Genomic DNA, 12,500 nt, shown 5'->3' with positions numbered 1-12,500 from the left:
CGAGCGAAGTCGGTTACTTGTTATTTTCCCATTACTTTCGTCTCTCGCTGAAATGGCCACCGCCTCGTCCAGGATGAAGCCATCTTCCTGCGCAAGGCATCGACGGATAGGTCTTTCTCAGACCCATCAGCCGCAGCAAACCGCACGAAAATATCTTCGAGCGTTCGAAAGATATAGGTATTCGAGTGAAGATACCGAACCAACGGAATGCCGTGATGGCAACGACCTTGACCTTCGGCTTTTCATGGTCGCACGGACGAACGGACAGTCCGATTTTCGTGGGGTTTTCACTGCCAGACGCGTCTCTTCAAGGCCAATCTGGCCCTGGGTGGCACGTCCACCTAGCTCTTGCCCCTCCCGAGAAAAGGAACTTTACGCAGCGTTTCACCTAAAAACGGTCGGTTTTTCGAAGCGTACGGACGAACGGACAGGGCTATCGACGTTCGGTTTGCTCTAGCACAGTGGCCTCGTCGAGCCCGATCTGCCGACATATGGCAAGTCGCTCTATTCCTAAGCTTTCAATTTTTCGAAACTTCACACTTGCATGGAAGGAATCGGTTTTCTTCCAATGGCGGGCGAACGGACAGTCCGATTTTCGTGGGGTTTTCACTGCCTGACGCGTCTCTTCAAGACCAATCTGGCCCTGGGTCGCACGTCTACCTAGCTCTTGCCCTTCCGGAGGAAAGGAACTTTAAGCCGCGTTTTACCTAGAAACGGTCGGTTTCTCGAAGCGTACGGACGAACGGACAGGGCTATTGACGTGCGGTTTGCTCTAACAGAGTCGTCTCTTCCGAGCCCGATCTGCCGACATGTGGCACGTCGCTATATTCCAAAGATTTCAATTTTTCGAAACTTCACACTTGCATGGTGGAAAACGGTTTTCTCCCGATGGCGGACGAACGGACGCAGCCATTAAGATATATTTGGCACAGGCCGACGCGTCTATTCAAGACAGATCTTTTGGCATCTGACATTTGATAATACCTCCCGCCGTCGGCGCTAGGCCTTGTGTACCCCTGACATTCCGTTGGTGCAAAGCCCTTGGAAGCGAAGTAACTAAAACCAACGTTGGACTTAGTTATTAATTGATGTGTGTGTGTGTGTGTGTGTCTTTGTGTGTGTGTGTGTGTGTGAATATATATATATATATATATATATATATATATATATATATATATATATATATATATATATATATATGTATATATATGTATATATATGTATATATATGTATATATATGTATATATGTATATATATATATATATATATATATATATATATATATATATATATATATATCGCTCGGCAAGGCATGCGTGGATAGTTCTGTCTAGGACGCAGCCGCCACCGCAAACCGCACGAGAATATCTTTCGCCGTTTTAGAGACGCCGTTTTAGAGACACGAATTTTCTAGCAAGTGTGCCGATAAATTGCATACCGAGCGAGTTTTGTGTGTCTATCCCCCCCTCCAGTGATTTCTGCCTGTGCCTGAACGGCCATCACGAAGCCATCTTTGAAGCCATCTCGCTCGGCAAGGCATGCGTGGATAGCTCTGTCTAGGACGCAGCCGCCACCGCAAACCGCACGAGAATATCTTTCGCCGTTTTAGAGACACGAATTTTCTAGCAAGTGTGCCGATAAATTGCATACCGAGCGAGTTTTGTGTGTCTATCCCCCCCTCCAGTGATTTCTGCCTGTGCCTGAACGGCCATCACGAAGCCATCTTTGAAGCCATCTCGCTCGGCAAGGCATGCGTGGATAGCTCTCTCTAGGACGCAGCCGCCACCGCAAACCGCACGAGAATATCTTTCGCCGTTTTAGAGACACGAATTTTCTAGCAAGAGTGCCGATAAATTGCTTCCCGAGCGAAGTCGGTTACTTGTTATTTTCCCATTACTTTCGTCTCTCGCTGAAATGGCCACCGCCTCGTCCAGGATGAAGCCATCTTCCAGCGCAAGGCATCGACGGATAGGTCTTTCTCAGACCCATCAGCCGCAGCAAACCGCACGAAAATATCTTCGAGCGTTCGAAAGATATAGGTATTCGAGTGAAGATACCGAACCAACGGAATGCCGTGATGGCAACAACCTTGACCTTCGGCTTTTCATGGTCGCACGGACGAACGGACTGTCCGATTTTCGTGGGGTTTTCACTGCCAGACGCGTCTCTTCAAGGCCAATCTGGCCCTGGGTGGCACGTCCACCTAGCTCTTGCCCCTCCCGAGAAAAGGAACTTTACGCCGCGTTTCACCTAAAAACGGTCGGTTTTTCGAAGCGAACGGACGAACGGACAGGGCTATCGACGTTCGGTTTGCTCTAGCACAGTGGCCTCGTCGAGCCCGATCTGCCGACATATGGCAAGTCGCTCTATTCCTAAGCTTTCAATTTTTCGAAACTTCACACTTGCATGGAAGGAATCGGTTTTCTTCCAATGGCGGGCGAACGGACAGTCCGATTTTCGTGGGGTTTTCACTGCCTGACGCGTCTCTTCAAGACCAATCTGGCCCTGGGTCGCACGTCTACCTAGCTCTTGCCCTTCCGGAGGAAAGGAACTTTAAGCCGCGTTTTACCTAGAAACGGTCGGTTTCTCGAAGCGTACGGACGAACGGACAGGGCTATTGACGTGCGGTTTGCTCTAACAGAGTCGTCTCTTCGAGCCCGATCTGCCGACATGTGGCACGTCGCTATATTCCAAAGATTTCAATTTTTCGAAACTTCACACTTGCATGGTGGAAAACGGTTTTCTCCCGATGGCGGACGAACGGACGCAGCCATTAAGATATATTTGGCAACTTTACACTTGCATGGAAGAAATGGGTTTTGTTGGACTTGGTTATTTATTGATTTGCATACATACATACATACATACATACATACATACATACATACATACATACATACATACATACATACAGAGAGACATAATAGCTCTGTCTAGGACGCAGCAGCCAACGCAAACCGCATGAGAATATCTTTTACCGTTCTACAGATACGATTTTTTCTTTTCTTTTCTTTTCTTTTTTTTTTTTTTTTTCCTTTGTTTTTTTTTTTTTTTAAATTTATTTGTTCCCGTCACAGCCAAGGGAACGGGCTTGACACAAACCGTGCGGAAAGAAGACACTGTCGAGCGTGTCTCAGAAAAGTTTAGGTAGGTTTTTGGCCACTTTTCGGAACATTGTTGTGCAAATTTTTGCCCCAAACCCAATAACGTAGGTTTTTGGCCACATTTTGCTACTTTTCTTGGCAATTTTGGGGGGGCTCAAAGCCAGATAACATGTAGGTTTTGGACAAATATTTCCCATCATGGAAAATGCCAACTTCATGCAGACAGAACATAATTAAACGCTTCTGTAAAGTGTTTATCAATGCCACATGATCGAATTGCACACAATTTTGAAATTTGTCAAAGAGCGCAATTGGACGAAATCACTTATATTGTTTGTATGAAGTGATTTTAATGTCGAACCAAGGAATTGGACAAACATGCCTACACAATATTGTCTGTACGACAAGGTAACGCTGGAGTCCTAAGGTGAATGAAGCCAAGTGCTTCCAATGCCAGGTAGATTTTGGGCCAATCTTTGCCCAAGTGGGACAATATTTTCCCATCATGAAAAATGCAGTGGAATGGATTACAATTGCCAAATTTATGCATAGAAACGACAATCGAACGCTTCCATAAAGTGTTTTAAATAGTATCGTACAAAATCACCTTGTATTGCGGGTTTTATTATTATTATTATTATTATTATTATTATTATTATTATTATTATTATTATTATGTTCTTTCTTCCCGCCTTCCTTCTTCTTCTTCTTTGTTATTTTTATTTTCTAATTTTTTTTCTTCTTCTTCTTCTTCTTCTTCTTCTTCTTCTTCTTCTTCTTCTTCTTCTTCTTGGTATTCATATCTCTCTTTGTGCGCCAGCGTAAATCACGTACTAACTCCAAGTACGGATCCGTCTTCTCCGCAACAGTCAAACCATTCATTTTCCTCGTCCTGCACACGAACGGACACGGTGATTCAAATGCCCTTTTCGCAGGCAGATGCGACTCGTCCGGGCCGATGTGCCGGTGCTTCCCACTTCAAGATAGCTCTTCCCGTTCCAGAGAAAACTGCACCCAAGCCATTTTTTTCCCACGCTCCCGACCTTGACCTTGAACTACGCATTTTCTCAGCCGTACGGACGAACGGACCAGCAGATTTTCACGGGGTTTGCACGCACAGATGCGTCTTCTCCAGGCCCATCGTCCGACGTATGGCTCGTCAACATCCTGCCAAGTGGCGATGCTGAAAACTCGCTTCAACCCCATGTCGCGCTCCAGCGACATGCACGTGGACGGGTCGCACGGACGAACGGACAAGCCGATTTTCATGCGGTTTGCACCACCAGATGCGGCTCTTCCAGGCCCATCTTACGACGTAGGGCATGGCAACATACCTTTAAGTGGCGATGCTCAAAACTCGCTTCGACCCAATGTCGCCCGCTTCCGACATTGACATCAACGGGCCCGTTTTCTTCCCCGGACGGACGAACGGACGATGGGAATTCCATGTCTTTCACACCGTCCGACGTGTCTTGCCGAGACCGACCTGTCGGTAGGTCGCATGTCAAAATCGGTCCATTACTTTTCGAGCAAACTCGATTTAAGCCAACTTCGCACTCGTATGGTTCGGCGCGGCTGAAAACGTTTTCCAGAGCGCACGGACGAACGGACACGCCTACTCGACCGTGCCTGGCACCGGCAGACGCGTCTCGTCGGGCCCGAGCGGTCGAACCACGACACGGGACAATACCTCTACCCGTCGGCGAGAAAACTTTTTTTAATGGACATTTTCACTTTAACATTGGAGGGGGGTTCCAAAAATCGGTTTTCTTACCATTACGGACGAACGTACAGGTCCAATGGACTTATTTTTTTTTCCAAGACGCCTCTCGTCACGCCAGATCGAATGACGTCTTGCAATTGCCCATTGGTCCACCCGTTTGGCCAGGAAAAAAAATAATCCGATTCTCGCAGCGAGCTGACCATTGCGAATTCCATTGCATTCGTTTTCTTTGACTTACGGACGATCGGACCAGCCGAGATCCATGGGGTTTTCACTGCCAGCTGCGTCTCGTCGAGGCCCATCTGCCGATGGGTCGCACCTTAAGATCGCTCATAGGCTTTCGGAGAAAACCAACTTTAAGCTACCGACTTGGCACCGAAGCGTTTGCTATGCGAAGGCGTACGCACGAACGGACACAGCGACATGCACGGGGATAACACAGGCAGGTGCGACTCATCCAGACCTAGGCGCCGGTGGGTCAAACTTTAACATATCTTTCCACGCTTGGGAGAAAAACACTATTTTCCCACGCTCCCTACCTTGACCTTGACTATTGTGGCATGGGTGAAAAATAGCCCCTAACTCGGCCAAACCTCCACCGATTTTCAACATCTACCACTCTATGTCTTCGTCTCGACCAGGCGCGTCTGCCGAGGTGTAAAACGTGCCAATGTGACGTTCCCTTCCACCACTTCATTCCGGAACCCCAACGGTTTTTCCGCCATTTTGACACCACCTCGCCCGGTGGCGTCCGGGTGGCACCCGTTCCCCGACGTGGCCCCGTGGCCCCGACACGCTGCAGCAAACCGCTTGAAAATATTCCCAGCCGTCCTGGAGATATGGGGGAAACTGTAGCTTTTCGGACTTTGTCGTTTTGTGGCCCCTGCCGGGTGACAAAACAGCCCCTAACTCGGCCAAACCTGCACCGATTTTCAACATCTACCACTCTCTGTCTTCGTCTCGACCAGGCGCGTCTGCCGAGGTGTGAAACGTGCCAATGGGACGTTCCCTTCCACCACTTCATTCTAGGAACCTAACGGTTTTTCCGCCATTTTGACACCACCTCGCCCGGTGGCGTCCGGGTGGCACCCGTTCCCCGACGTGGCCCCGTGGCCCCGACACGCTGCAGCAAACCGCTTGAAAATATTCCCAGCCGTTCTGGAGATATGGGGGAAACTGTAGCTTTTCGGACTTTGTCGTTTTGTGGCCCCTGCCGGGTGACAAAACAGCCCCTAACTCGGCCAAACCTGCACCGATTTTCAACATCTACCACTCTATGTCTTCGTCTCGACCAGGCGCGTCTGCCGAGGTGTAAAACGTGCCAATGTGACGTTCCCTTCCACCACTTCATTCTAGGAACCCCAACGGTTTTTCCGCCATTTTGACACCACCTCGCCCGGTGGCGTCCGGGTGGCACCCGTTCCCCGACGTGGCCCCGTGGCCCCGACACGCTGCAGCAAACCGCTTGAAAATATTCCCAGCCGTTCTGGAGATATGGGGGAAACTGTAGCTTTTCGGACTTTGTCGTTTTGTGGCCCCTGCCGGGTGACAAAACAGCCCCTAACTCGGCCAAACCTGCACCGATTTTCAACATCTACCACTCTCTGTCTTCGTCTCGACCAGGCGCGTCTGCCGAGGTGTGAAACGTGCCAATGGGACGTTCCCTTCCACCACTTCATTCTAGGAACCTAACGGTTTTTCCGCCATTTTGACACCACCTCGCCCGGTGGCGTCCGGGTGGCACCCGTTCCCCGACGTGGCCCCGTGGCCCCGACACGCTGCAGCAAACCGCTTGAAAATATTCCCAGCCGTTCTGGAGATATGGGGGAAACTGTAGCTTTTCATCGGTTTTTTAATTGTGAGGACGACCTAGCACAAGTTCGAATCCCGCCGTCGACATAGCAGTCTAGAACCTTCATTGTCCAATATTCCAATGCAAACCCCATGGAAAAATGTCAAGCGGTTCCCAAAATATTCAACGTTTAGTGAAACGGCATAAAGACTTTTTGTAAAGTCATATGTTTTGACGCACCCACCGCCCCGACGATTGAGGAGGAGGTGTGCCAGGCAACTTGATATTTTCTGATACAGGCTATCGAGGCCGACTTGCCGACATAAACCCCGTCGAAATATTCCCATTTGTTACGGAGATATTGCCAAAAAAGTCATTTGTTCATCGGTTTTTTCACTGTGAAAACGACCTAGCACGAGTTCGAATCCCGCCGCCGACATAGCAATCTAGACCCTTCATTGGCCAATATTCTAATGCAAACCCCATGGAAAAATATCAAGGGGTTCCCGAGATATTCAACATTTAGTGAAACGGCATAAAGTCGATTTTTTTTGAAAAGTCATATGTTTTGACGCACCCACCGCCCCGACGATTGGGGAGGAGTTGTGCCAGGCAACTTGTTATTTTCTGATACAGGCTATCGAGACCGACTTGCCGGCATAAACCTCGTCGAAATATTCCCATTTGTTACGGAGAAATTGCCAAAAAAGTCATTTGTTCATCGGTTTTTTCACTGTAAAAACTACCTAGCACGAGTTCGAATCCCGCCGCCGACATAGCAATCTAGACCTTTCATTGGCCAATATTCCAATGCAAACCCCATGGAAAAATATCAAGGGGTTCCCGAGATATTCAACATTTAGTGAAACGGCATAAAGTCGATTTTTTGAAAAGTCATATGTTTTGACGCACCCACCGCCCCGACCAACAGGGAAGAGTTCGAATCTCGCAGTTGACATTGCTTTATAGCTCTCGTAATGGCCGATCTGCCAAAGCAAACCCCATCAAAAAATTCCTATCCGTTACCGAGATAATGAATAAAATAAAACCGAGAAGTGAGACTGTGGCGCTAGTCCTTGTGTACCCCTGGCTTTCCCTTGGTGCAAAGCCGTTGGTAGCAAAGGCACGATTTCAAAATTGAAACTTTCCTGACCAACTACCCCCATATAGAATTTGGCACTATATATAGGGAAGAAGTGATTTTGGGGTCCTATACATTGCATTAGAGACGTAGTACGATAGCTGGTTTCTTCCCTGTTGCGACCGATCGCCTGGTCGCATCGGGACGATCGACCCCTCGTTGGATAGGTCGTCCCAGCCAGCATGCAATGCCGATCTAGCCAGGAGTGCTAGGAGTAGAGCGAAAGGTAGAGAGAGAGAGAGGCAGGGGCACCCTCTCTCGCTCTAGTAGCGATATGGCTTGGGTAGTGTCTGTAAGGTTAGGAAGTTGAAACTTTCCTAACTAACTACCCACATATAGTATTTGGCACTATTATATAGGAAAAAATGCGTTTCCTAGGGTCTCGATTGAATGTGAATCGAGACGAGAGAGAGAGAGAGGCCGATAAGGCAGGCAGGCAGGTAGACACACACTCTCTCTCTCTGGTAGCTAGCTAGGTGCGATCGAAGGCTAGCCTACCAAGGACAGGACAAGCGTGAAGGGAGAGAGGCAGGCACGCTCTCTCTCTCTGGTAGCTAGCAAGGTGCGATCGAAGGCTAGCTTACCAAGGACAGGACAAGCGAGAAGGGAGAGAGAGAGAGGCAGGCACACTCTCTCTCTCTCTCTCTGGTAGCTAGCTAGGTCCGATCGAAGGCTAGCTTACTAAGGACAGGACAAGCGAGAAGGGAGAGAGGCAGGCACACTCTCTCTCTCTGGTAGCTAGCAAGGTGCGAGAGAGAGAGTGAGGAAAGGCTTGGGGAATCGAGGGTTTGGCCGTGGTAGAAAGCCCTTGGTAAAAACGGAACGAATTCAAAAAGGTGCACCTTTTGGGCAACTTTTTGACCAACTACCCACACATAGTATTTGGTACTATTATATAGGAAAAAATGCGTTTCCTATGGTCTCGATTGAAAGTGAATCGAGACGAGAGAGAGAGGCCGATAAGGCAGGCAGGCAGGCAGACACACACACTCTCTCTCTCTCTGGTAGCTAGCTAGGTGCGAGCGAAGGCTAGCCTACCAAGGACAGGACAAGCGTGAAGGGAGAGAGAGAGGCAGGCACGCTCTCTCTCTCTCTCTGGTAGCTAGCAAGGTGCGATCGATGGCTAGCTTACCAAGGACAGGACAAGCGAGAAGGGAGAGAGAGAGGCAGGCACACACACACACTCTCTCTCTCTCTCTCTCTCTCTGGTAGCTAGCTAGGTCCGATCGAAGGCTAGCTTACCAAGGACAGGACAAGCGAGAAGGGAGAGAGAGAGGCAGGCACACTCTCTCTCTCTCTCTCTCTCTCTCTCTGGTAGCTAGCTAGGTCCGATCGAAGGCTAGCTTACCAAGGACAGGACAAGCGAGAAGGGAGAGAGGCAGGCACACTCTCTCTCTCTGGTAGCTAGCAAGGTGCGAGAGAGAGAGTGAGGAAAGGCTTGGGGAATCGAGGGTTTGGCCGTGGTAGAAAGCCCTTGGTAAAAACGGAACGAATTCAAAAAGGTGCACCTTTTGGGCAACTTTTTGACCAACTACCCACACATAGTATTTGGTACTATTATATAGGAAAAAATGCGTTTCCTATGGTCTCGATTGAAAGTGAATCGAGACGAGAGAGAGAGGCCGATAAGGCAGGCAGGCAGGCAGACACACACACTCTCTCTCTCTCTGGTAGCTAGCTAGGTGCGAGCGAAGGCTAGCCTACCAAGGACAGGACAAGCGTGAAGGGAGAGAGAGAGAGGCAGGCACGCTCTCTCTCTCTCTCTGGTAGCTAGCACGGTGCGATCGATGGCTAGCTTACCAAGGACAGGACAAGCGAGAAGGGAGAGAGGCAGGCACACTCTCTCTCTGGTAGCTAGCAAGGTGCGATCGAAGGCTAGCGTACGAAGGACAGGACAAGCGAGAAGGGAGAGAGGCAGGCACACTCTCTCTCTCTGGTAGCTAGCTAGGTCCGATCGAAGGCTAGCGTACGAAGGACAGGACAAGCGAGAAGGGAGAGAGGCAGGCACACTCTCTCTCTCTGGTAGCTAGCTAGGTCCGATCGAAGGCTAGCTTACCAAGGACAGGACAAGCGAGAAGGGAGAGAGGCAGGCACACTCTCTCTCTCTGGTAGCTAGCAAGGTGTGATAGAGAGTGAGGAAAGGCTTGGGGAATCGAAGGTTTGGCCGTGGTAGAAAGCCCTTGGTAAAAACGGAACGAATTCAAAAAGGTGCACCTTTTGGGCAACGTTTTGACCAACTACCCACACATAGTATTTGGTACTATTATATAGGAAAAAATGCGTTTCCTATGGTCTCGATTGAAAGTGAATCGAGACGAGAGAGAGAGGCCGATAAGGCAGGCAGGCAGGCAGACACACACTCTCTCTCTCTCTGGTAGCTAGCTAGGTGCGAGCGAAGGCTAGCCTACCAAGGACAGGACAAGCGTGAAGGGAGAGAGAGAGAGGCAGGCACGCTCTCTCTCTCTCTCTGGTAGCTAGCACGGTGCGATCGATGGCTAGCTTACCAAGGACAGGACAAGCGAGAAGGGAGAGAGGCAGGCACACTCTCTCTCTGGTAGCTAGCAAGGTGCGATCGAAGGCTAGCGTACGAAGGACAGGACAAGCGAGAAGGGAGAGAGGCAGGCACACTCTCTCTCTCTGGTAGCTAGCTAGGTCCGATCGAAGGCTAGCTTACCAAGGACAGGACAAGCGAGAAGGGAGAGAGAGAGGCAGGCACACTCTCTCTCTCTCTCTCTCTCTCTCTCTGGTAGCTAGCTAGGTCCGATCGAAGGCTAGCTTACCAAGGACAGGACAAGCGAGAAGGGAGAGAGGCAGGCACACTCTCTCTCTCTGGTAGCTAGCAAGGTGCGAGAGAGAGAGTGAGGAAAGGCTTGGGGAATCGAGGGTTTGGCCGTGGTAGAAAGCCCTTGGTAAAAACGGAACGAATTCAAAAAGGTGCACCTTTTGGGCAACTTTTTGACCAACTACCCACACATAGTATTTGGTACTATTATATAGGAAAAAATGCGTTTCCTATGGTCTCGATTGAAAGTGAATCGAGACGAGAGAGAGAGGCCGATAAGGCAGGCAGGCAGGCAGACACACACTCTCTCTCTCTCTCTGGTAGCTAGCTAGGTGCGAGCGAAGGCTAGCCTACCAAGGACAGGACAAGCGTGAAGGGAGAGAGAGAGAGGCAGGCACGCTCTCTCTCTCTCTGGTAGCTAGCACGGTGCGATCGATGGCTAGCTTACCAAGGACAGGACAAGCGAGAAGGGAGAGAGGCAGGCACACTCTCTCTCTGGTAGCTAGCAAGGTGCGATCGAAGGCTAGCGTACGAAGGACAGGACAAGCGAGAAGGGAGAGAGGCAGGCACACACTCTCTCTCTGGTAGCTAGCTAGGTCCGATCGAAGGCTAGCTTACCAAGGACAGGACAAGCGAGAAGGGAGAGAGAGAGGCAGGCACACTCTCTCTCTCTGGTAGCTAGCTAGGTCCGATCGAAGGCTAGCTTACCAAGGACAGGACAAGCGAGAAGGGAGAGAGAGAGGCAGGCACACTCTCTCTCTCTGGTAGCTAGCTAGGTCCGATCGAAGGCTAGCTTACCAAGGACAGGACAAGCGAGAAGGGAGAGAGAGAGGCAGGCACACTCTCTCTCTCTGGTAGCTAGCTAGGTCCGATCGAAGGCTAGCTTACCAAGGACAGGACAAGCGAGAAGGGAGAGAGAGAGGCAGGCACACTCACTCTCTCTCTCTCTCTCTCTCTCTCTCTCTCTGGTAGCTAGCTAGGTCCGATCGAAGGCTAGCTTACCAAGGACAGGACAAGCGAGAAGGGAGAGAGAGAGGCAGGCACACTCTCTCTCTGGTAGCTAGCAAGGTGTGATAGAGAGTGAGGAAAGGCTTGGGGAATCGAAGGTTTGGCCGTGGTAGAAAGCCCTTGGTAAAAACGGAACGAATTCAAAAAGGTGCACCTTTTGGGCAACTTTTTGACCAACTACCCACACATAGTATTTGGTACTATTATATAGGAAAAAATGCGTTTCCTATGGTCTCGATTGAAAGTGAATCGAGACGAGAGAGAGAGGCCGATAAGGCAGGCAGGCAGGCAGACACACTCTCTCTCTCTGGTAGCTAGCTAGGTGCGAGCGAAGGCTAGCCTACCAAGGACAGGACAAGCGTGAAGGGAGAGAGAGAGAGGCAGGCACGCTCTCTCTCTCTCTCTGGTAGCTAGCACGGTGCGATCGATGGCTAGCTTACCAAGGACAGGACAAGCGAGAAGGGAGAGAGGCAGGCACACTCTCTCTCTGGTAGCTAGCAAGGTGCGATCGAAGGCTAGCTTACCAAGGACAGGACAAGCGAGAAGGGAGAGAGGCAGGCACACTCTCTTTGGTAGCTAGCAAGCCCAGGCAAGGCAAGAACGTGGCTGCTTTTCGTTCGAAAATGGGCTGGGAAGCTCGATGGCACAGGGTACGTCGAAAAATATTCTGACCAACTACCCACATATAGTATTTGGCACTATTATATAGGAAAAAATGCATTTTCAGGTGGCTCGGTTGAAAATGAACAAAAATTTTGGTGTAGCATTCATATAGTAGTGGTATAGCTGCCTTGCGAACCGAGCACACTAGCCTACGATATCGGGAGCTATACCACAGTACTGGGGCGGTACACTGAGCTAGGCTTGTCTAGGCGCTCGCTGGTACAGGGTACCCCTAGGCAGCTGGCTTCGGACGATAGGGAAGGTGCATTCCGTGAAATGCTTTCCT

The sequence above is a fragment of the Sinohyriopsis cumingii genome, unplaced genomic scaffold (assembly GCF_028554795.1).
Source record: "Sinohyriopsis cumingii isolate HCF-2022 unplaced genomic scaffold, ASM2855479v2 utg005076l, whole genome shotgun sequence".
In the NCBI taxonomy this organism is placed as follows: domain Eukaryota; kingdom Metazoa; phylum Mollusca; class Bivalvia; order Unionida; family Unionidae; genus Sinohyriopsis; species Sinohyriopsis cumingii.
The sequence above is the reverse complement of the archived record's forward strand: the minus strand, read 5'-3'. Positions refer to the sequence as shown.